The sequence below is a fragment of the Dermacentor variabilis genome, chromosome 1 (genome assembly GCF_050947875.1).
Source record: "Dermacentor variabilis isolate Ectoservices chromosome 1, ASM5094787v1, whole genome shotgun sequence".
Lineage (NCBI taxonomy): Eukaryota > Metazoa > Arthropoda > Arachnida > Ixodida > Ixodidae > Dermacentor > Dermacentor variabilis.
In genome coordinates this window covers 239,313,170-239,337,994 of record NC_134568.1, presented here as the reverse complement: position 1 = coordinate 239,337,994, position 24,825 = coordinate 239,313,170, and the positions used below count along the sequence as shown (strand labels likewise).

Genomic DNA, 24,825 nt, shown 5'->3' with positions numbered 1-24,825 from the left:
ACAATGGATAAAAAAATTCTTAGCACACCACTCTTAGTTCGTCTATGTTAATAACCAAGGTTATAATCGCATCCCAGTAACATCAGGCGTCCCTCAAATATATGTGCTTGGTCCGCTTGTATTTTTGATATATAAACGACTTACCCACGCATGTTTCCTGTAACATCAGCATGCTCGCCGATTACAGCGTTGTGTACCGCACAGTTACTAACCCATCCCATCAGCTAGCTCTCCAAAACGACCTAACCTCTGTACAAGCTGGTGCAGCCGATGGCTCACAGAACATAACCCTGCAAAATTTAAACATAGTCAAGTGTTCAACTCCAAGTCGTCTGGCGAGGAAACATATTGGTGTCAAAAAATATGCACTCGCCAAGAATAAAAGAAAAACAAAGAACAGACGTTTCGGGCCCCGTACGGGTCCCTTGATCACAATGAAGATGTAAGCATGGGCGCGCAGCTATTTATGGGTGAGGTGGCGCAGCGTTCGGGTGTATATCTCGGGAAGATTATTCCGCTTCCTGTTTATCGTGTGTCTAGTTGATTGGATGTAAAATTATTCTAAAAGCCAACGGGCAGATAAGTGTCTCTCTTTTGCGATTATGGCTGCCGAGTCCCAGTCAGTGACGTGTCCAGTTCGTGATGCTCCGCCAGGGCGTTCGCGGCTCTGTGGCCCTTGGAGACGTCATTCATGTGTTGTTTCAAGCGCCGTTTAAAATTTCCGCTCTCGCCGATGTACGACACATCACACTCCTTAATTGCATGGTATCCTGTATATCACGCCCGGTAGTCCGTGTGTTTCAAAGGGTCTTTCGCACGAACCAACTGTTGGCTAAGTTATCGGGATGGCACGTGGGCGATTTGAACACCGTAGCCCTTTAAAACGGCGAAAGAAACAGTGAAGCGCGCGGCGGTACCCTATACACAGTGGGAACAAGCGGAGCCCTTGCACGAATTTTTTAAGGGCTACGGCGTTCAAATCGCCCACGTGCCTTCCCGTAAACGTGGCCAACAACTGGTTCGTGCAAAAGACCCTTTGAAACACACGGACTACCCGGGATTGATATACAATATATCATGCATGGAGTGTAACGTGTCGTACATCGGCGAGAGCGGAAATTTTAAACGGCGCTTGAAACAACACATGAATGACGTCTCCAAGGGCCACAGAGCCGCGAACGCCCTGGCGGAGCATCACGAACTGGACACGTCACTGGCTGAGACTCGGCAGCCATCATCGCAAAAGAGAAACACTTACCTGCCCGTTTGCTTTTAGAATCATTTTACATCCAATCAACTAGACACACGATAAACAGGACGCGGGGTAATCTTCCCGAGATATGCACCCGAACGCTGCGCCACCTCACCCATAAATAGCCGCGCGCCCATGTTTACGTCTTCATTGTGATCAAGGGACCCGTACGGGGCCCGAAACGTCTTTTCATTATTTTTCTTTTATTCTCGGCGAGTGCACGTTTTTTAGCACCAAAATTTAAACATGTGTCATTTCACCGCAACCGCAACCCCCGTTTCTTCTCTCTCTCTGGCGTCGCAGTAGAATTCACCACTTCTTAGAAACCCCTGGGCGCAACCTTGTGCGAAGACCTAACCTGGAATGTGGATGTCACAAATATCCTATCATCAGCTAATAGAACATTTGGTTTTTTAAACGGCACTTGCGGCACGCACCACCAAATGTAAAAATTCTCGCATACACGCCGCTCGTACGAACGGGACTAGAATATGCATCCCCTATCTGGAGCCCTAACCAAACCTATCTGATAACTTCCCTAGATGCACTACAGAATCGAGCTAATAGATTCATTCATTCGTGCTATTCATACCCCTAATACCAGCATATCATCTCTAAAAGCGAAATCCGGTTTAACAAATCTTGCTTGTCGTCGTCGAGTCACCAGTATGTGTTTGTTCCATAAGTTTTTTTTTCAGCTGACTTCGTATTTCGCCCTACATTAGCCCTCCGGCACGAATTTCGCTCCGCATTGGTCATCCCCTGCAACTTTCCCGTCCACGTGCTCCCACCACAACAAAATGGACAACTGGGTTTGTTGGTTTACTTGCATCTTGAAACTGTAAAAGCGCACAAAGATGAGAATGATGAGAGTGGACAGGACGAGGCGCCTCGTCCTGTCCACTCTCTTCGTTCTCGTCTTTGTGCGCTTTTACAGTTTCAAGATGCATACCACGACGTTAGCTACATCATTCTTTCCTCGCTCAGCCATACAGTGGAATAGCCTTCCAATGCAACCACCTGTGAATCTACAATTTCTTATTGTATAACTGCCATATTTAACCAATAATTTTTTGTATGCGTGTTCACTTCTTCCTGTGCCCACCCCTTATGTAAATACCCCCATATTGGGGGTCTTTAAGGTACTAAAGTTATGTGATGAGAACTTCGCTCTCCTCTGGCAGGTTATTCGCCATAGGAAACGCCCGCAGAATTGTTTTTAACGCAACAAAAACATAGACATCACCATATGCTGTTGAGATGATTCCGGTTCATGTGAGACAGGAGCAGGTGCTTGTGTTCTCAAAGCGATGCATACCTGCTGATACTCTAGTTGGCCGTCAACAACACTTGGTGACGTCTTTACTTGGCTGTCTTTCCGGCTTTAGTTGCCTTTCATCTCCTGTAAGCCATTACCCATCATCGCATACGTTTTCTTGCACTCGGCTGATTGTAACGGAAGAACTGTTTTGACTGGGTTGACAGCATCTAAGTTCGGAGGAGGCGAGTCTTGCTTGGGTGGCCGACCGTGTAATATTTCTTGTCGCCTGAGTAATGAAGCCGCTTGGTGCTTGGGACATCCAGCGTATGAGGCTCTATGTCTCTGTTGCCGTTGGCGCACTTGGGTTGATATCGAGAGGTGCAGTCTTTATAATCATGCGATCCAGCGCAGATCTTTCATTGCGACTGGCGATGGCAGGACTTAGCAATGTGACCAAATCACTGGAAGTTGTGCCACCGAGTTGCAGGTTCCAAATATGCTTCTACTGGATGACTCGCGAATATAAGTAGAACGCGTAATAGCAACGGTTTGTCACGCAAGAATTGCAGAATGACGCTCCCCAAGTCCATGTGGTTCCACTGCTCCTTCTTCTCGCCGGAGCCTTCTGGTCTTCCTCTTGACGAAAATGGCGCCGCTGTTTTGTAAGTACTCAAGTAGTTGGTATTCAGTTTATTGCACTGGAACATGTCTTATTTTCCCTAAACTTTTAGTGTACGATGGTGGTACTTGCGGTTCCGCTGCAAGGCCTGCAACATGAGTCAACTCAAGCAGCCTGGTATAGAAACAGCGAGAGAAGACACATTTACGGAAAAATTACCTTCCCTTGTTACACGAAATGGTTTTACCATTTCGTGTAATACCTATTTCGTGTAATACCGTGTAATATTTCGGTTATACCTCTTGCCGTTGTAATAATCTCGGTGGTCAACTTGTTTAGCTGCACTTTCCAGAATGACGCTTCCAGGTAAATGAGCTTAAGAATCACTAGTATTCCCACAGGGCGTGATTTCTCGTACGTCCCCGTGGTAAACGATCTGTCTTCCGCTGCTATGTAGGTGGTTTCAACTATTGGGGGATCGCTGTACGGTTCATGATGGTCATCACCACGTGCACTCTTTGAAAAGTTCGTCTCGAGGTCAGCATTCGTCGTCGCACTCGGCTTGAAGGGGTCACTGCCAGCCGGCTGCACAGCGGGTGTTTGTTGTACCGCGGTAGCATTTATCTCTTCACTTGCATCAGGCAAGCGCTGGAAGGAACGGGGTCCCTTCTTTGCCAACTCCTTCAGTTGCTATGAGAGCCGCTGGTACGGCTCGGAGGACAAAACGACCTCCCGCCTCACCCGTCGATTGAATTCTGGATACTTAGTGCTGAGGTCAATCGAAGAAACTCACAAATTAAGGCGGAAAAGTAGGTCTCTGAGGAGCTTACGTTCGGTGGTGGCACACTTAATCGCTTTGTATTTGTCATCTCAGCATCTTTAAACGTGACGGGCTCTCTAAACACTGTAGCATAAGCTATATACATAGCTGTGCATGGACGACCAAACGCTTAGCAGGGTCTCTAACCGCAATTCGCATTCCCCGCATGCCACCACCACCGTCAAGGATGGTGGCCGCCTTCGATCGATCCCGTGCCGCGTTACTGCCTTTTGGGGCCACATATGTGCTCGAATCACGTTGCCTGGCGCAGTATATAAAATAAAATACTGTAGCATATGTAAACAAACATAAAAAAGACTAAATATTGATTTAAGCACATGCTCGCCATTACTCCGGAAAAGCGCAACAGGGACGCACCGCTGGGTCATATATTGGCAGTGTGTGTTCCTTTGTTACAGCACCATTAACATGATTCGGAATCCAGACACCATAGTCTCCATCAGGATCTGCCGTCCTTTGATGTGGAAGGCATCCGTGAGATTGCGGACGCCTTCAGCCCGAGGTTTCTGGCTTGAAGGGCTCTTCAAGCATATTGTGTTCAAAGCATGTCTGATGCCACCACGACGGTGAAAATAAAGATGAAAATACCTCGAGCGAGTGCGCATCGGCGAAAGATTTACTTTCGTGGCTAAATTTACAGGAGGTGTTTTCTTCTGAACAAGCATTTTCAGGAGAGGACACCTCCTATTTCGGTCAGCGCAGCACGAGGAGTGATACCTTTCGATCAGTTGCATGGCTGACGACCACCGTTCTCTCATCGGGTCACAGTTTCCGTTGCAAATTCGTCGTGTGACTGTTCAAGCGGCACGCCCAGCGGGGAAAGGTGAAATACAGGTCCCGATGGTGTTGTGAAACGCGAGTTCCACGTATTATAAGGCGTTCAACGACTATTGCCCAAAAAGTAATCAGCTAATGTTAAAAGACGTTCTCCCGAATTTCACAACTGCCAGTGCGCCAGCGCTGTCGACAGTGCGTTTGTCATGCGGTTGCATCAGAGAGAGAGAGATGCAAATTAGCGAAAGGCAGGGAGGTTGACCAGGGGTAAAGCCTCCCATTTGCTACCCTGCACTAGGAGAAGAGAAAGAGGGAAGTAAAGACGGAGAGGAGTGCGGACAAAAAGAAAGGTGTAAAAAAAAGAAAAAAAGGGACGAGATTATGAAGAACTCCAGATACAGTTTTCTATTGCTCGATAGGCGCTGCATAAAAATGTTTTTCCGAGAATGAAACAAGCCCGCGAATACATGCAATGTACCTTGAGCGGCCAGTCGCCTGGCAATTTTGCGGGTGTTCGCGGGATTCTTTCACGCTCAGGACAACACTTTTATGTAACACGGATTGCGCAACAGAAAGTTGTATCGGGAATTTTTTAAGTTGCTCTACAATTTTCTCATTGACACGTTTCCTCTAGTCTTAATATTTGTGAAATTGAATAATTAATTAGGACTTATTATCGAATTGACGAGTAGTTTTATAGAGACATAAACAGTACCAGTGGCGCCCACGACTATAATGGAAGACAGAATAGTCTAGAGGAATTTGAAATCCCGCAAGTAACGCCGGAAGAAGTAAAGAAAGCCTTGAGAGCTATGCAAATGAGGAAGGCAGCTGGGGAGGATCAGGTAACAGCAGATTTTTAGAAGGACGGTGGACAGATTGTTCTAGAAAAACTGGCAACCCTGTATACGCAATGCCTCATGACTTCGAGCGTACAGGAATCTTCGAAGAACGCTAACGTAATCCTAATCCATAAGAAAGGGGACACCAAAGACTCGAAAAAATATAGACCGATCAGCTTACTGTCCGTTGCCTACAAAGCATTTACTAAGGTAATCGCAAATAGAATCAGGAACACCTTAGACTTCTGTCAACCAAAGGACCAGGCAGGATTCCGTAAACGCTACTCAACAATAGACCATATTCACACTATCAATAAGGTGATAGAGAAATGTGCGGAATATAAAGAACCCTTAATATAGCTTTCATTGATTACGAGAAAGCGTTTGATTCAGTCGAAACCTCAGCAGTCATGGAGGCATTACCGAAACAGGGTGTAGACGAGCCGTATGTAAAAATACTGATAGATATGTATAGCGGCTCCACAGCCACCGTAGTCCTTCATAAAGAAAGCAACAAAATCCCAATAAAGAAAGGCGTCAGGCAGGGAGATACGATCTCTCCAATGCTATTCACAGCGTGTTTACAGGAGGTATTCAGAGACCTGGATTGGGAAGAATTGGGGAGAAGAGTTAATGGAGAATACCTTAGAAACTTGCGATTCGCTGATGCTATTGCCTTGCTTAGTAACTCAGGGTACCAATTGCAATGCACGCTCACTGACCTGGAGAGGCAAAGCAGAAGGGTGGGTATTAAAATTAATCTGCAGAAATAAAGTAATGTTTAACAGTCTCGGAAGAGAACAGGAGTTTACGATAGGTAGCGAGGCACTGGAAGAGGTAAGGGAATACATCTACTTAGGACAGGTAGCGACTGCGAATCCGGATCATGAGACTGAAATAATCAGAAGAATAAGAATGGGCTGGGGTGCGTTTGGCAGGCATTTTCAGATCATGAATAGCAGGTTGCCATTATGCCTCAAGAGAAGAGTGTAAAACAGCTGTGTCTTAACAGTACTCACGTACGGGGCAGAAACCTGGAGGCTTACGAAAAGATTCTAACTTAAATTGAGGACGACGCAACGAGCTATGGAAAGAAGAATGATAGGTGTAACGTTAAGGGATAAGAAAAGAGCAGATTGGGTGAGGAAACAAACGCGAGTTAATGGCATCTTAGTTGAAATCAAGAAAAAGAAATGGGCATGGGCAGGACATGTAATGAGGAGCGAAGATAACCGATGGTCGTTAAGGGTTACGCAGTGGATCCCAAGGGAAGGGAAGTGTAGCAGGGGGCGGCAGAAAGTTAGGTGGGCGGATGAGATTAAGAAGTTTGCAGGGACATGGCCACACTTAGGACATGACCGGGGTAGTTGGAGAACTATGGGAGAGGCCTTTGCCCTGCAGTGGGCATAACCAGGCTGATTATTATTATTATTATTATTATTATTATTATTATTATTATTATTATTATTATTATTATTATTATTCATTATTGAATTAGGCGGAATGAAAATAATAATCTGAGCATCACGAAGCGACGGCAAACAACATTACTTTGGTTCTGTCCAACTGCGTGGCATTTGCATACGTTTAATGTTCGGTTCAAGTTACGTGGTACACCCTGTATATGCTAGCATTAGCAGCCTCTAGCGCTGAAACCCTCTGGCAGCGACTACGAAATGGCTCTTCACTGGTGCTCTGCTCACTCGTAAATACTTTTGCAGCGCTTACACACAAGCTTCTGAAGCTCATTTTCCGCTGTTGAGTTGCCCTTTAATAGGGTTTTAGAAGCTGAAGTGACACCGCAAAGGGACTATGCAGTGAAAAGCTTTCTATGTAAGGTGTCCAACGTGCTCAAAACCACACGAGACTGAAACGTTATCAGACGGATAACGCGTGATGGAGGTCTAGCAATCCACTGAAGAACTTCGTCATGCACATTTTGTTCACCTCAAGCCCGTTTGCAGCTTAAGGCGCGAAAATTACAAGGTACTAGGCTTCGGAGGCCTGAATCGCATAGTGTCGGGATTGCAGTGCTTTCTGCATTAGCATTGAAATAATGCTCAAATGCAGCTGATGCACTATACGGCAGTTGGTATGAACGGACGGAGCTAAATGTAGCATTTCACTAATTTGAAAAGAATGCGTGATCGATTACGTGCCCCAAAGAGTACTGAATTAAATATTTCTCTTTGAATAATTGGCAATGTTGCTGACACTTTCGCCCTGTACTACAAGGCTAAATGTATCTAGTACGCGCTAAATTATTCTTTCCTACCTGGGGTAACGTACACACATGCAATCCTGCTAATGCGGTTCGACTGGCTGTCTCCCTAAATAAAAAAAAAACAGTCCACAGCGTAATAAAGCAGCTCCATGTAGTATTCATGCAGTATGCATTTTATGCTTGTCCACACAGGCTAACGTCTGACTACAATGAAACGCCCTTTTCGTTCTTTGTTTTTTTTTTTAATCTCTGTATGTCTCTTTGTCCTTTTTCTAACCTCTATTTTCCCCATGCCAGAGCAGGCTAGCAAATCAGAAATTCGCATCTGGTTAACCTTCCTGCCTTTCCTCAATTTCTATCTCTCTTTGGCTGCACCTATGTTCTAACTATTCCCCTCGTAATAAATGAACAAACAAGTATATAAATGAAAATACATATATAAACAAATACATAATTAAATTTTATGAGCATGCGTAAAGGTTCGCTATTAGGAAAATTTCCTCGTAAATAGAGGAAAGATTCTAAATCGGACCCTAAATGGCGAAAGTCTGGACTGACCGACCGACCGACCGACTGACTGAAAGACTGACTGACTGATTGATTGATTTGATGATTGATTTACTGTTTTATTCATTGATTGATTCATTCATTCATTGATTCAAACGTTTCAAAGCAACACAATTGCTATGTGGGACTCTGAAGGGGAGGGATCTGAATTCATTATCACCCCTTCGGATATTACAACATGCTGGGATTCCATACCATATAACACACGCGCCTCTGTGACCCATGTACATGAACAACATTACGACAAAAAAGACCCGTTGAAAAAACCAACTCAACGATTTTTCTTTGACGGCCATGAAGCAACAATATTTTTTTCCATTAACAATGACAAAAATACAGAACGCAGAAGTGGAATGCTCCATGTCTTCACTGCGAAAACGCATCGTCGTGACGCCTTGCCGATTAGCGGCTGCAAGCCTATGTGCACTAGACAAAGGTATAAGGACAAGTACGCCGTCGATATGTCTCGTCTAGCATCTTCCCGCGTATTACACGGCCTGTTTGTGCAATGTTTGCCCCCCAAACTGAGGGGGGGGGATGCAAAGAACAGGCTATCGCGTTACGTGTTAAGTGGTTATGAGGCGGGCCATAGTGGTGGATTTACTTTTACCACCCAGTACAACTTAGCGTGCGCCTAAATGTAAGTACCCGAGTGTCTTTGTACTTTGCCCCTATCGAAACACGCCGCCCCCGCCGGGATCGAACCCACGACCTCGACCTTAGCACCGCGACGCCACAGCTACTAAGCTACCAAGCCGCGTCCATCTGAGAAAAAAATAAATACAAATTAGAATCAGACATTTTAATGTGGGCTCGATGTCATTTCCCCCAAAGAAAAGCTCATGTTCTATTTACCTTCAAGCCCATTTTTCTTCTTTGTGTTCTCAGTTCACGGCTAAGCCCAAGCCGCCAGATGCATTTACGTTTCACATTATCGTCAGCAAGTCTTTCTTCCATGAATATATATATATATATATCTATAAGCCTCCCTCTGGAAACCCACATTCACATAAAAATAGAACGTTTGGCCTACTATGAAAATTCAGGCGAGTATATTTTATCAATTTCCTTCTTTGCCCGTACGGCATGCGATTGCGGTGTCATCGAATATTCTTGGCGTCCTGCTCTGCAGCTTTTAAAATAGATCAAATTTATTTGTGGGGTTTTATTTGCCCAAACCTCCGTCTAATCGCAAGGCACGCCGTCGGATGGGGGGAGGGGAGGGAATGACCCCGGATTACTTTTGACCCCCTAGGCTCTTTAACGTGCACCTAAATCTAAGTACGCGAACGCCTTTTTGCATTTCGCCCTCATTGAAATGTGGCCACCGTGGCTTTGATGTAACCCGCGACCTCCGCAGCTGAATGTCACAGGCACTAGGCGACCGCGGCGGGTGCAGAATTTCAGTAGCCTGAGAATGTATTCCTGACAAAGAACCCTTTTCTGTTCCTGTGGAACTTTTTGGCGGCAATGTGGCTCCTGTCCTGACCTGTTCCGCTGACCGGGCTGAGCCACAGTCGTCGCGCCGGGGCTGGGGCTTGAAGGTGCAACTGCTGACAGTTGACACTCGCAAAGTAGCAACGCTCTACTAACAACGTACATTCCGCGGTTTATTCCAAACGAGGATGGAGTTCGTTCACGAGTTTGCAGGTCTTCAATGCTGTCAAGGTCACTCGAGATCCCAACACGGTACGGAAGAAACAAAAAATATGACAAATATTTCTCTGATACCTTTTTTTGAAGTGTGCCTCTTCCAAATGTAAATTGCAATACAAAAAAAGTGAGAACAAAAGCCAGCTCTAATTCCTACCTGTGAATACAAACAGCAGGTAGAAGCAGGGGTCATGTTGCTTGTTTTGTGAACGAGCCCCTGTCATCGATACGGTGGTGGACAACAACGCCACGCGGATTCCTTGGCGCGGATGCTATGCGTAAACACGTTTTAAGGTTGACCTTAGTGAGTCGGAAAGTGCTACTCGCTGTGACATTCAGTTGTGCTAATGTTCGAAACATGCGAACGCCAGAAATAACTCAACATGGCGTCATACCGCTGAATTACAGCAAACGCGTGCACTGTAAAAAATATTTCCTTAAAGAAACAATTTTTCTGGCAGCGGCCTTGCCAGGAAAGTTCTGTAAAGCTCTGTTTTCTATTTTGACAGGTTCTCTTATTTAAAAAGTTCTTTCTGTTTTACATTAACATAAATTTTGTGCTTAAAGACAGTTATCGGTTTTGTATTACAGAAACAGATCCGCTTTATGTTTTAAATTTTCTCTTATTTTAATAACATTTGGTTTTATTTTACAGAAGAATGTATGTGTAAAACAATTATTCATTTTGAGGCACAGAAAAAGTTCTGTTTTCTATTTATATTTTTTTATTACATCACATTTCTTCTGTGCCACCGTACAGAAATTTGATGTGCGAAGACAATTTTCTATCGTACTGAATAATGAGCGAACCAGGATTGTCGCTGAAGCCAACGCTTTGAAAGAGCATTTCTTTTCGTGAGGGTAGTTGCCGCCCTCAAAGATGTTCTTTTTCGAAACGTTCACTGCAGCCGATATTCCTTGTTCGATCACTGTTTATCACCTCTCTGTCGTGTTTGAGTTTTCTATCGCGCGTCACATAATAGTTATAAAATAACAAATATCCTATAAATATGCAACTGGACTCAAAACGAAAATTCCGCTGTGGTCAAACCTGGACATATTCAACTGTAGCACAAAAAAGACAAAGGTCAGATGTAGCTCTCGTGTGTGTTTCCGTTTTTACTTTACTCAGTTTTCTTGCGATGCTGTCAGATATGGTCAACACTATTTCTCTCAGTGGCTGTGAGAAGTAATTTGTAATTTAAAACATTGTAAAAGTAAATGATTTTTTGTTTTATTTTACATCAAAGGACCACGGTACAGATAAATATCAAGAAAGGAATATTATTTGAACTGCTTATGCGCACTAGGTTCAGAAAGCAAGCAGCATCGGTTTCCCTCCAGGTGTTATAGCAGCTTAAAAGTCAATTTCCCAGGCTATAGATCAGCTTCCGCTTGCCATGGATCGCATGCGTACGTAAAGAACGAAGAACAGGAAAAAGTACATGGCCTTTCAAAGCAAGGCAAGCGAATTAAATAAATCTTTGTGTCCAATAGGCAGTGATGGCCAACTGACAAAATTCCCCCTACCCTGCCAGTAAATTTGTTTTCAATTAGTCATGGCATGCATTCATGCACAAATGTGCGACACACACTAGCATCAAGATGGGTGTGCAGCGTCTATGAGGCATCATAGTAGGTGTGCATCATGTGACAGTGTAGATATTGGGAAGCGCACATTGGGGGGGGGGGGGGGGGATGCGCGCGTATTTTCAAAATGCAGATAGGCTCGAATGCCATTTTGATGTAAAGAGGAACTGATGTGGAAAGTCAGATATTAGTTTAACCATCGTAGCTGACTAGCAAAATAGCAGAACTGTTCTCACCAGAAAATAGTTTAACCTAATTTCCCTCTAATGCTTTTTTTATGAATGAATTGTCGGGTATTACGGGCCAAAACCACGATCTGATTAAGAGGTACGCTGTAGTGGGCGACTCCGGATTAGTTTTGATCACCAGGGGATATTTACCGTGCCCCCAATGCACGGCACAAGGGCGTCCTTGCATTTCGCCCCCATCAACATGCGGCCGCCGCGGCATTATATATATATATATATATATATATATAGAACCAAAGAGCCAGATATTTCATGGAGCCATGCGTGACCAAGCGCAGGTGGCAAGTGGTGAACACTGTGTCGAATGACGCTACAAAGAAGAGCCAGGCTGCAGTTTGTTTCGTACAGACATATACAAGTGTTTTATTTTAATGCAGAAAAACTAACAGTTAAAAAAGCCACATGAAAACAAAACAGGAGCTGCGAACATCTTACTACAGTGCAAGAGAACTAGCTTATCGAATCGTAATGGTGCTGAAAAAAAAAAAGAAAAACTCATAGTGGCCTTGGCATTACGTTGTTGAAGACTGCTGCTTTAAAACTCAATCGTGAAGACACTGATTACGGAGAAAACTTTTGGTGCAAGGCCATGCTGCTTGCTTGGGCGCTGTATACCTTGGTTCCTCTCTGAGGGCGTCATGCTGCGACTAACCTAAAGAAAACAGTGGTGCTTTAATATACATATGACAGTAGCATGATTGTACAAAGCTCAATAATGCGCTTTAGCGGAATACTTTTTTTCGCAAGAGTGATCAACAAAGCCCTGCAGTGTGTGCGTATCTGAGTACCGTGTGGGAGGCCACTGCAAAATAACGTTCATACCAGCCAGGCGACTTTTTCGTTTCAAGTAACTGCACAATATTAGTACGTGGCCAGTCAGTGGCACCGTATACACTTTGAAACAAACAGCACTCACCATGGGACAAAGTGTGCCCACCCTTCGCCCCCCCCCCGCACACACAACACACACGCACACAGAACGTAAGCCACACACACATGCACACGCACACACATGCACACGCACGCAACGCACACACACACAACAGACATACACAACTCCATGTTGGTGGTCGCTGTTTGTTTCAAAAATGCAGAAGCCTATACGGAACATAGCGCTGACAAGCTTTATTTTATTATTGGCAATATGCACTAAGCTAGAGGATGTGTGAACCTCAGGTTAATTGAGGCATCTATGGTTTTCTTCGTTAAGTACAGTTAAGAATACAAAAAGAGACACATGCAGAAATACTACTGCTTCATTTTAAAGAAATAACAGTCAATCAAGATAAAGAAAGAAAGGTTCCCAAGTTGAGCTCCACCGGTTCTGCTGCCAAGTGTAATTACCACCCTCCCACTATATTGGTTGTTTTGTTGATTTTGCTTTTGTGCGTGTCACCTATTCATGAGAATATTTAACATACCTTCTGTGCAACTATAGTTGAAAGATTTTTGAAACCATGCAGCCAGTTTGAATGGGATATTAAAAACGAATATGCGCATTTTCTCGTGAATTTCCATTATATAACTTCTAAACTAATATTACTATTCACTTGAGGGCCCATGTTGAACTTTCGGAATCAAAGCCTATCAGCGAAATGATGCAAGGATTACTCCTTGGCCTCAATTTCAGAAATTGTACATATGCTTCACATAGAATGCTTATGAAGTTATTCGGTGAATTATTTTAATTAGCAACCAGAACGTTGGAATCTGTCGCTCAAGTAAAGTCCACTTCGTCATGTAATCCATATCAATTGGCCGAGTTGTGCTATATGCCCCATGCGCTTTCTTAATTTTTCGAACTAACAGAAAAGCCGCAGTTTCGTCCGAAAGGTGAAGAGCAGCCATATTAACTATGGCACGGGGCACCAAAGCTGTACCGAAAACAGCGTATCGTGCATGGCATATGCAAAAAACGGCGTGTATTAAAACAAAAAAAAAAAAACAATTTCAGTTTATAGTATTTTTATGCGCTTACAATAATTTAGAGCGGCTATATTTTAGTTTTGATTCTATGTATAGGCTGGAGAACAAGAAGAACAGAAAGTATATATATTTTTTTATTTGATGAGGTCTCTGTCACAGAGCATTCACAGAAAATTTCTTTTACCGTACAGAAAATTTCTGTAAATTTTCTTTAAATTAGCAGGTTTCTTTTACAGTGTGGGCTCGTTGTCCGCTACATATAGGATGCAATTGTCACGTGCAGCCTTCATTACCACGCGTGATAGCAGCATGCTTTTCACGCAGAGTTTTGCAAGCGTACTTGTTAGAGTCATAAAAAAGGGTTCCTGTCATGAACTCTATAAAACGCTGACTTTCCTTTTTTATGCGTTTTTACGTCTGTGCGTGGGGGTGAGGGTAAAGGGGGGAGGAGGGGGGCTTACGAATGCATCTACTACTGCATATGTAAAAATTCGTGACGAATACGTTATTAATATCAATGTGAACCTATCTTTAAGGGTGCTATAGCACAAGCGCGCTATTCATGGCTGCGTATTCATCAAAAAGTGCTTACGCTATACCGGGTGTTTAACGAGATGCCTTAGAAATTACTTAAAAATAGGAAAGATGAGATAAATCAATTATTTCCCTCTGCATTTCTTTTACCACATAATCGCACATTTTAAAATTACTCAATGTAGTAATTAGGCAACTAGTTATGGCAATTTGAATAATAAATTTTGTAGCCAAGAGAGTCATGCGATGCAGAAGGGTTGAAATCTGGGCCAGTTGGTACATACTTGAAGGAAAAAACCAGTCAAAAAACACAAAGGACAAGAGGAGAGGTTCACACCACAACGACTGGACTATCAACTGAGCTTTATTAGAATCGGTGCAGTCCCAGCAAGGCCGATTCTAATACCGATTCTACTAACCGATTCTAACACCGATTCTAATAAAGTTCAGTTGATAGTCCAGTCGTTGTGGTGTGAACATCTCCTCTTGTCCTTTGTGTATTTTGACTGGTTTTTTCCTTCAATTCATGCGAGTGATCCCAATGGAAGACTTGAAGTGCGCCACCCGATAACCGCTTCCAGAAATACAAGAAGTTGATGTGGCTAATTCTTACAGCGTATTGAATTCTTGCCAATTTAACACAGAACAGCGAAATTCAACAGTCGAAGAGGTCAACTGCATGGCACGCCCAAAGTAGAGGCCCGTGAGTGGCATGACTGCTTGCGCCTCGCCGTCGGGCGACCATAAAGCCACTGAGATCGCGGCTTGATAAGATCGCTCGCTTGATGCTCGCCCACCTCCGAGGCACAAGCAATCACGTCACTCATGGGCGTCTGCTATGGGCGTGAAAGTTGAGTGTTGACCTCTTCGGCTGTTCAGTTTCGCGTTCCTTGTGCGTGAAATTGGCCGGAATTCACTACGCTGTAAAAATTGGCAGCGTCAACTTCTTGCAGTTCTTGAAATGCTTTTGAGCTCGTCGGATGGAGGGCTACCAGCGTTCCTTTGGGATACATTACATGGCTCAATTGTTCAAAAAGTTAAGTAGATTAATTTGCAAAATTACTTGTCTGATTGCTATATTCAGTCATTTTCAAATTTATAACTCTGTGGTAATTGCAATCAACTGAAAATCATTCAGTTATATTATCAATTCTATATTTAAGGAATTTCGGACGCAATTATTGCAACACGCGTAGAACTGATCGTAAGAGCTGATGTCAAACAAATGGGATTATTATTATTATTATTATTATTATTATTATTATTATTATTATTATTATTATTATTATTATTATTATTATTATTATTATTATTATTATTATTATTATTATTATTATTATTATTATTATTATTATTATTATTATTATTATTATTATTGGAGTTTATTGGCGCAAGGACCAGGAGTGGCCAAAGAGCACCAAGGCTATGATAAAGACTGCCATTGGTAAATGAACAATGATCCTCGAGAGGTGGATGGAACACGGCTGTATAGAGGCCTAAAAGATATTCGTTGGAAACTGCGTAAATATATTCTTAATAAAGCTACACAATGATACATGACACATGCTATGTAGAAACCACGACTATGAAGATAAACAAATGCGATGTGGAACCTGTTATTAGGGAAGTGGCCGGCTAATCTCAAATGACACGTGCGAACGAAAGACTTTGTGTATTCGGCCCCTGAGGCGCTAAGGGCAGTAGTATATAATTTTACCTTTTCTTACTATAAAAAAAGTGACTGTAAAACCAGCTTGGAAAAGCAGTAAGAGAACGTCGTAGTCAGCGAGTACACCAAAAGAAACGAGCACGGCATGAAACTGGTGTCTCATACAAAGTTAAACACCCATAAATCTATCCTAAGACAGTTGTTCATTTTCCTTACGCGAGTCCACTAACGAGAAACATTTTGGATTGTGGCTAAAGAAAGGCTACATTTCTGCATCGCTAAAAGGAGTTGGCACTGTACCAAACATGGTGCCAGATATGTGGGCTAAGTGGTCGTGTGCACAGAGGCAGACGTTTTTGGAGTCATCGCGTTTTACACCCGAACAGAGTAAATAGCTGGCGTTTAACCTTCCTTGTACTAGCTCAACGGCGAGAGTAGAGTTCAGCGAGCACGTATCTCTTGCGCTTTCACAACATCAAACCATGAACCTGTATAGAACCGGCAGCAATGACGTTAACTTCAGGCTCTCTATGGAGCAGCATCATAATTTCTTAATTATTGACCATAAGGCCAGGAATGACAGGAACTATGGGCTTGCATCAGAGCGAGGTGCAAGTCAAGCGTAGCGATACAGCAGTCGTTTCAAGTAATTATATTGGCGCTAGAAGTGCTGCGTCATATATTGCATTCGGAAACTCATGGCGCTTCACAAACACAACGGGATTATGAGGGAAACGATTAATGTTGGCTCATAAATTCGGGTTTTGATACGATTACATGGCGTGAGCAGAATTTTTTGTTACTAGAGAATTATCTGACAATCGCTAGACTACGCTATAGATCAGTGCAATTGATTTACAGGCGTCCGTTTTGACGTATATAATATGCATGAGTCGTAATTAGACAATGGAAACTGATCTCCATGATTGTGCGTGCCCTCCAAAGTCCTGCACCAGTTCTTTTCTTTTTCCTACTTCTTTCAGAGGCGTTTGCGAATCAGCAAAAAGAAAGTGATTTGGTGAAGGCGCAGAGAAGGCGCAGAGAAGGCGCACTGCGCAACGACCCGCATTTCACTCAACTTTTATTGAACGTGATGATGAATAATCGAAGCTATAATATTTTTGCTTCAATCGCTTGCAACGCTATTTGGCGTAATGTATACGCTGATTTCACGTCCTATGAACCTTTTCCAAGAGGTTATTTTCCTTACGATGAATCGGCAACCGTAGCACTTTGAATATATGGCTACACAGTGTAGGACGCAAGCTTGCAAGATGACATTATATATACTGTCATCCTATTTTATACACGTTTATCATGAATATTTTGTCATTATTTTGCCATCCCGCGTACTTCGGCGGTGTAAGTTGGATGTAACTACTAGAGCGCAATATTACTGGCACCATATGTTTTATTCCTCAGGATGACGAGTCTACATGCGGGTTCGCGGTGTCAGAGAGGTCCGAAGACACGAAATGCGCATTACAAAAACTTACGGCTGAGGCTGTTCAAAGGCAGGAAGTTTCACTTTTTTGATCACTTTGCGACGTGTTTTTCGCGCGTCGCTACGAAAGTATGCAAACATTTAGCGCTGTTACAGCTAATGACGTGCAGCTCGTGCGGAGTCCGGAGGCCTGGCAAGCAGTGTGCGCGCTCCAAAGTTCGCGTGTGGACGCTTGCGGCTGGCCACTCGCGGTGTGGCCACGCTGGCGGTGGGCGCCGGCTCCCAAGGGAGGAGCGTGACACTTCCGTTTTGGCCCAGTGGCGCATCCCGCATCCGAGAGAATTGGGGAGCCGAGCCCCGCGCGGGACGGGCATCACCTGCGAACGGCGTGGGGTTGGGGGGGGGAGGGGGGGAGGAGGGACCCTTTGGTCACAGGAGCAGAGAGCCGCGGCACACACACACGCACACGCAGGAAGGCAGGGGCCGCGAAATCGATGTCCGTTCGGGCGCGTGCGCAGATGCGCTACTGGGCCGGGCCGCTCTCGGCTCCGGCGGCGCTCACTCGCGCACTGGATGCCGCGCGGCACGCAGCCCAGGGCGCCTCAGCTCGAGCGCCGGCCGCCGACCGCGTGCAGCCCGGCCGCCGCATGGGACCGGACGCCGCCGAAGAGGACGACGCAGGCAGCGAGCCCCTTCGCCAGGGCCCCGGCACCGTGAACTGACGACGACCATAAGCGTGGAACTCTTGCCCGACTCTTCGGAGAGGTCGCCCGTGCCGCACGCAGCGAGAGACACCGCCGCGAAAAAGTTTTGGCGCCCCGTGGTTCACGACACGTTCGCCGCTGGTGGGACGTTCCGGCGAGGTGATGCACCGCGGGCGCGCAATGACGCTATGTGACTGCTTGTCGCATAGTGAAGTGACTGAGTGACACCGGTCTGGCACCGTGCGACAAACCTGCAGCGGGAGCCACGAACTTGTATTCACCCTTGCGAGGGGAGACACGACGAGACAGCTGAGTAAATTTGTGTTGCGTGCGCGACCCGGCCCATCGCACAGCGGCGAGAGGAAAACTTTTTATTTTCTCGGATTCCTCGACCCTGTTCTTTTTCTTCTTCTCTTTATTTTTATATTTTGGCTCGTCACTTCCCCAATTGTTTTGCACGCTACTGGCTTTCGGACTTGTTTTATATTCTTTATTTTTTTGCGTGATCCTTCGAACTGACTCGACCAAGATGCCTGGACTGTGAGACTTCTAAGTGCTGCGACGCATCGGTCACAGAAGTCTTGGAACGGAAGGTAAGCTCTTCCCGAGTGGAACGCGTGCGTGTCGGCCGCAGAGGGCAATCGTCCAGAGCGAGTGCTGTGATGGCAAACGACCGGTAATTTTCTACGGCGCTTTTGTTGCGTGCGCCGAGTCCTGCTGAAGTGCGCTCAGGTGTGAAAGTCGCAAATCATGTGTCACGTGAGAAAACACTTGTTGGAGGCGTGAATTCGGCGCGGAGGACTCGCCATTATATCTACAGAGGTGCCTCAAAGGCGACAAGAACCTGATCGCTGCTTAAGATAGCAGAATTATCGTATGTCTAAGAAACCGGTAAGATCTCCGATAAAGCAAACCGCTTTATGTTGCCGTACGACAGTCTATTTTTTTGTGTTTGATAAAGACTGTACTCCAAGAAAGGAGGTATTTGAGCGTACTGAATGGCATGATATAAATTTCGGTCTCACACCTGCAAATGTAACTTTGCCTGACTTAGAAGCAGAGGAAAGGTATGTGCACATCAATTTAACGATCTGTACCTACCTTCACTTTGCTTCTGTGCGACGCATTCTTGTTCTATGCAGCTTTCGCACGAAATTACTGAATTTTTGTAACCGAGTTTTTCGCTAAACACGATACTTGTTCGCTTGGAGAATCCAATGGCAACTTCCTTACTTAGCCCTCCCAAAATAATGCTTTCTAATTAAGTTTTCCGTCATAGCTTGAAGAATTGAACAAGCTAAAATCCAACGAAAGAAGTTATAGAAATTTGAAGCGTTGTTCTGTAGCATTTCAGGCGGAAATATGCAGGGAGTCCCAGCTAACTTTAACCAGAGTTTAAGAATATGCAAATGCCACGTAGCTAGACAAAACAAAGGTAATGTTGTTTGCCGTCGCTTGGACATCCTCAAGCTATTTCTTTCATTCCGCCTAATTAGATAATTAGTCTTAATTATTGAATATTCAGATTCTCAAATATAATAGTTAGGTTAAAAGTGTCAATGAGAAAATTGTGGAGCGACATGAAGAACTCCCGATGCAGCTTTCTGTTGCTCAATACGTGCTACATAAGTGTTTCTTCCGAGCGTGAAAGGAGCCCTCAAATGCTCGCAAAATTGCCGCGCGACTGGCCGCTCGAGGCACATTGCGATAATTCGCGTGCTTCTTTCACGCTCGGAAAAACACTTTTATGCAGCACGTGTTCAGCGACAGAAAGAGCTGTATCGGGAGTTTTTCACGTCGCTTATTTTTCATCTAATTAGAATATTTTGAAGTTGTATATTTAACCAAGACTAATTCTCTAATTGGGCGGAATTTTAAAAAATAGTTTGGGTATTTCCAAGCGACGGCAAACAACATTACCTTTGTTCTGTCCAACTACGTGGCCTTTGCATAGGTTTAAACTCTCGCTAAAGTTAGCCGGGACACCCTGTATAAAGGAGCGTAGTACGCACCAAGGAGGTGCTCATATGTCTGAAGCCGCGGTTTCCTCCTAATGTTGCGAAAATAAAATTTTCAACAGTTCCACATATGGTGGCAGAAGTAGGCACCTATATGTTATGGACATATTCTGGACCAGCAAAACATTACTGACGGCCAAGAAATATATCAAGTGATTTTGAAGTATGTGCGAAGTGGGCATTGATCAAAATTAAAGATGGACATTGGTTTCATGGAAAAGCGTATTTACCGGTATATACTTTGCATGTGGAAAACAGCTTCGATATGTAGAGTTAATAAAAACAATAGCGCGCATAAACCTCACCGTTATCTCTAAGACACGTTGTTAACATAGTATGACGGAGAGGTTCCTTCTAATTAGGCAGCAGAAGGCAGAAAACTGTACAGCTTTATTGCATTTGCAATTGACTAACGAGCAAGCAGCACCACTCGGCGTTTAGTCGCTGCTCCTGTACAGCAACAAATGAACATGTGGAAGCCTTTTCTGGAGGGACGTTAGGTTCCTGACGCATTTTTTTCCTTCAAGATTACCAGTCTCACAATTCTAACGATTACTTGGTTGAAGTGTTCTGAGCTCCTTGTTCTACACCTATGCTCGTCGATAATTTGCTGAGCAACCGAACGGTAAATCACTGACAGAAATTTTACCGTGCTCAATTTCTACCGTTTACACGAGTTCACTTGAACCCACCACCTCTAAACGTATGTTTCGCACATATGTGCGGATTTTATTTACATTCGATTCCCTGCTAGCAATAGAATAAATATAGACCAGTTCTTCCTTTTGTATGATTAGAGACACCAAAACTTCAGGCAAAATGCCTTTTTTTTCTGACGTCCTTATCCTACTTTTTTAACAGATAAGCACAAACTATGCATATGGAATCATCTTAGTGGCACTTTTATTGTGCCTGTATTTTCTTTATTGAAACAAAAATAAAAAAATAGATGTAGTCCCCCTGAAATTTCATTTATTTATGATTTATTTATTTTCTTAAAGTGCCCAAGAAGAGCCTCACGCCTTAATATTGGTTCACTTGTGTCACACAAAGAACATAAAACCGAAAAACAAAAACATATAATGGCGATGACGACTCCTTTTCGCATAGGAGGAACAACAATATCATATATATAAATGGCTTCTTAAAGTTAAGCACGCAGGACGCGACGTAACGTATGCAGGAAAGCGACGACGAACTTTTTGGAAGACGTGATTACTTAACTTTGTCAGCTGGTGGACCAGCCTTCGTCAGAGTACAGCAACACAAACATATATATATATATATATATATATATATATATATATATATATATATATATATATATATATATATATATATATATATATATATATATATATATATATATATATATATATATATATATATATATATATATATATAATGAAAGAAATGATCTTATAGGGTCACAAATCTACAGAACACCGTCCTATACCCTCAACACCATTCATATATAAAATTCGAAGGGAAGTCGCACCACACTGAGTTCGTTAACACAATCACAAACATACACGCGAGGCAGCGAGGCAGTCTGCGATGAGCAGCTGAACAGATGAACAGGTGAGCAATGTACACTGATAAAATAATTCACGCACAGATATTTGACAGTCAAAAGCGTGCTTCAGCACAGAATACAAAACGGCATAACGCGCAAGATACAAGCTCCTATAAAATACAAATAATGGAAGCAAGTTGTGGTTACATTGTGTTACTACTCAGTGCGGCATGTAGCACTCGTCAAAAGATGCCTTGGTCTTATAAAAAAGTATTGAGTGCGTTCAATGCTTTTTGCTGTGTTATTTTCTATGGCCAAGAGCCTAGCAATTGGTAATAATAATAATAATAATATTTGGGGTTTTACGTGCCAAAACCACTTTCTGATTATGAGGCACGCCGTAGTGGAGGACTCCGAAAATTTTGACCACCTGGGGTTCTTTAACGTGCACCTAAATCTAAGCACACGGGTGTTTTCGCATTTCGCCCCCATCGAAATGCGGCCGCCGTGGCCGGGATTCGATCCCGCGACCTCGTGCTCAGCAGCCCAACACCATAGCCACTGAGCAACCACGGCGGGTTAGCAATTGGTGGGATTGAGAATGGTCGGCGAGGATAAATTGAGTGTAGCTATTGTTGCAGCACCGCAATAATCGTGATAAGGCGCTCAGCAAACGTGATAATCTTCAGATGATACGTTTTCTTCGTCACTGCCTTCACACCTTTTCTCGCAGTGTCTGGTCAAACTGAATTTCTGATAAATCTTGTAACCTAGGCAACTTGCCTGAGTCCCTCTTACCGAAAAAATAAAGTGAATTTCACAAAACAGTGGTTTCGTTGGCCATGTTTCTTAGGAAATCATAAGTTATTATCAGGCTCACAGCGGAAGTTCTTACTATTTTTAGCTTATACACGGGGGAGGGGGCTAAAGGACAATATTTCGCGCCCGTATATGCCTTAACTGACAGCTTTAGTTCCTGTTATAGGTGCCTGAAGCTGAAATTTTAGTGTCTAGACATCCGGGGGAGGGGTCTAATTACAATTTAAAGGATCAACTAAATTTAAGCGGTTGGTCGTTTCTTAGAAGTACACTCGACTTTCAATTATGCATATCAGTTATCGCTACATATAAGCGCGTTTCCTTTATGGCCTTCGGTCTGCTAACATGCATATTGAAGCCTTCGATTAGTGGCCCCACACAAACAGCGCAGCTCCCGCTAGTCAGCTATAGGCTGCGGTTTCTTTGGAAATGCTTTGGAGGGGCGTCTTGTTTATTTTTTTTTCTCTCGAATAGGCAGTGAAGTGGGACTTACCAGAGGAAATACACATGGTTGCTTTGCAAGCAGAGGCGTGCGTCACGCGTTCCAAAGAACGAGGGGAGATGGAACAACGTGCACAATCGAGATACCTCAGATATGGCGGTTTCTTGAAGCTGAAAAGCATGACTCTGCAAAATTTATAATACTAACTCAGCTCTCGCAAAAGGATTATCCAGAAAAGAGCCAGAAATCACAGTTTTCTGAACAGTCATGATAACCGGGCCAGAAGTCAGCCAGTTAGTCATATGCACTAGCTCGTTCCAGCACCGCTTGTGACCGTATGGTTTCGCGAATCTGTGATTGGCTAATGGAATAAATGCGTTATTGTTCAAAAGATGGCTCTTTGGCCTATTGCGAGAAAAAGGAACGGGGAGAAGGTGTCTTGCAAAAGGAAGTGGCGAGGTGTAGAGCAAGGTATACAACCGGTACAAGATCCCATTTTCTCTGTAAATGGTTGGGAGATGAGATGAACTTGAACTTGCTGGTGGCGACTCAAGTGCACCGCTTTCTATTTTCTCTCTCTCTTTCTCTCCTTTTTCTTTTTTTGCCACGTCGCTCCTTTTCCAGGATCGCTAATTTGGCTGCGTCAGCTCAGCGGTCTACGTCGTGGTCCTCATTTCTGTGATTGAGAATCTATCGAATTTCTGACGATCGCGATGGTGCCGTCACGTAACAATCGCGCAGCGCCCAATCCTCACAGGCGTACGAATTTCAACGTGAATTCGCGCGATCGACCATACTGCTCATTCAGTACACGGCGTGAGCGTGACGTGACTCAGCGGCACGGAATCCCACCGCCAGTGGGCGGCGTGATTCTCCACATCACGATTCTTGGCAAGTGAGCTACGTCAGGCTGCGTCCCTGAACTGAACTAGTTATTTGCTGACTTGCGCGAATCTTCTTCCCCTGGTGCTTAACAATAATTATTTGCCTCCAACCCTCCACTTCTCCTGTTGTTTATTGTGGCTATTCTGTACTTCCGTCTTGTGTGTGGAGAACGATATGTTTTATAGAAGGAACACAGCGAGTGCTAAGCACCAATCTTTAGATGCAATAGCCAACTCGTTGTGGCAACAAGCAAATCTATTCTTTATGACGTGGTTTAAACGTGCTAGGTCGCAACATTTTGGTGTGACCGATTTTAAAACGTTCTCGTAAGTAACGATGACCTGATATTTTTCTGTGTAGGAAAAGGTCAGTGGCCGAATTTTTCACTAATGATCATCATGAATCACATGCGGAGCAAAAATACATAAGCTTCAAAGCATTATGTTCTGTCTTAATGGTATGAACCTGGAGGAAGCATTGACACTGCCTGTTCCTCCTCTAATTCCTTATGTTAAAGATGTTTTAATACCAGCGGTAAGAGTTTCACACTACATTGACATATGCACCGTTCCACAGATAAGTGGATATAACTGAATAACCCTGAAGTTCAAGCAATGTTATTACAGGCAAATATTGTTTCAAAAGCACAGAAGTTCAGAAAGCTCAAACACATGGTCACTTTAGTGAGCATATTTACAAATACTAAGCTCAGGCGTGTCAGACGCGTATATTAGAGACATGCATAATTTTCTCGTTTTTAATGGATTTGTCATTCTTAGGATACTTCACGCACTTTCCTGGGGCTATGTATGTATGTATGTATGTATGTATGTATGTATGTATGTATGTATGTATGTATGTATGTATGTATGTATGTATGTATGTAACCGTTTTCATGCGCACAAGAGTCACTGGCTAGTCCGTGGTCGAATGGGTAGCGCATCACAGGCACATCACAGGCACCGGTGCGCCGTGCTTCTCGTCTCGGAGGCCATGC

The 24,825-nt window shown here is 43.9% G+C and overlaps 1 protein-coding gene across 3 annotated transcripts in view; it reads left to right on the top strand.

Moving 5' to 3' along the window:
* Positions 1-24,825, top strand: part of Oamb (Octopamine receptor in mushroom bodies) — a 783,118-nt gene that overhangs the window by 79,841 nt on the left and 678,452 nt on the right. For 2 of the 3 annotated variants that reach the window (XM_075672127.1, XM_075672136.1), the window contains exon 1: positions 18,034-18,741. The exons of the other annotated variant lie outside the window; for it this stretch is intronic. The gene's annotated coding sequence lies outside the window, so the exon portion shown is untranslated. Of the gene's footprint in view, positions 1-18,033; positions 18,742-24,825 lie in introns of those variants that run through there. 3 annotated transcript variants of the gene reach the window in all.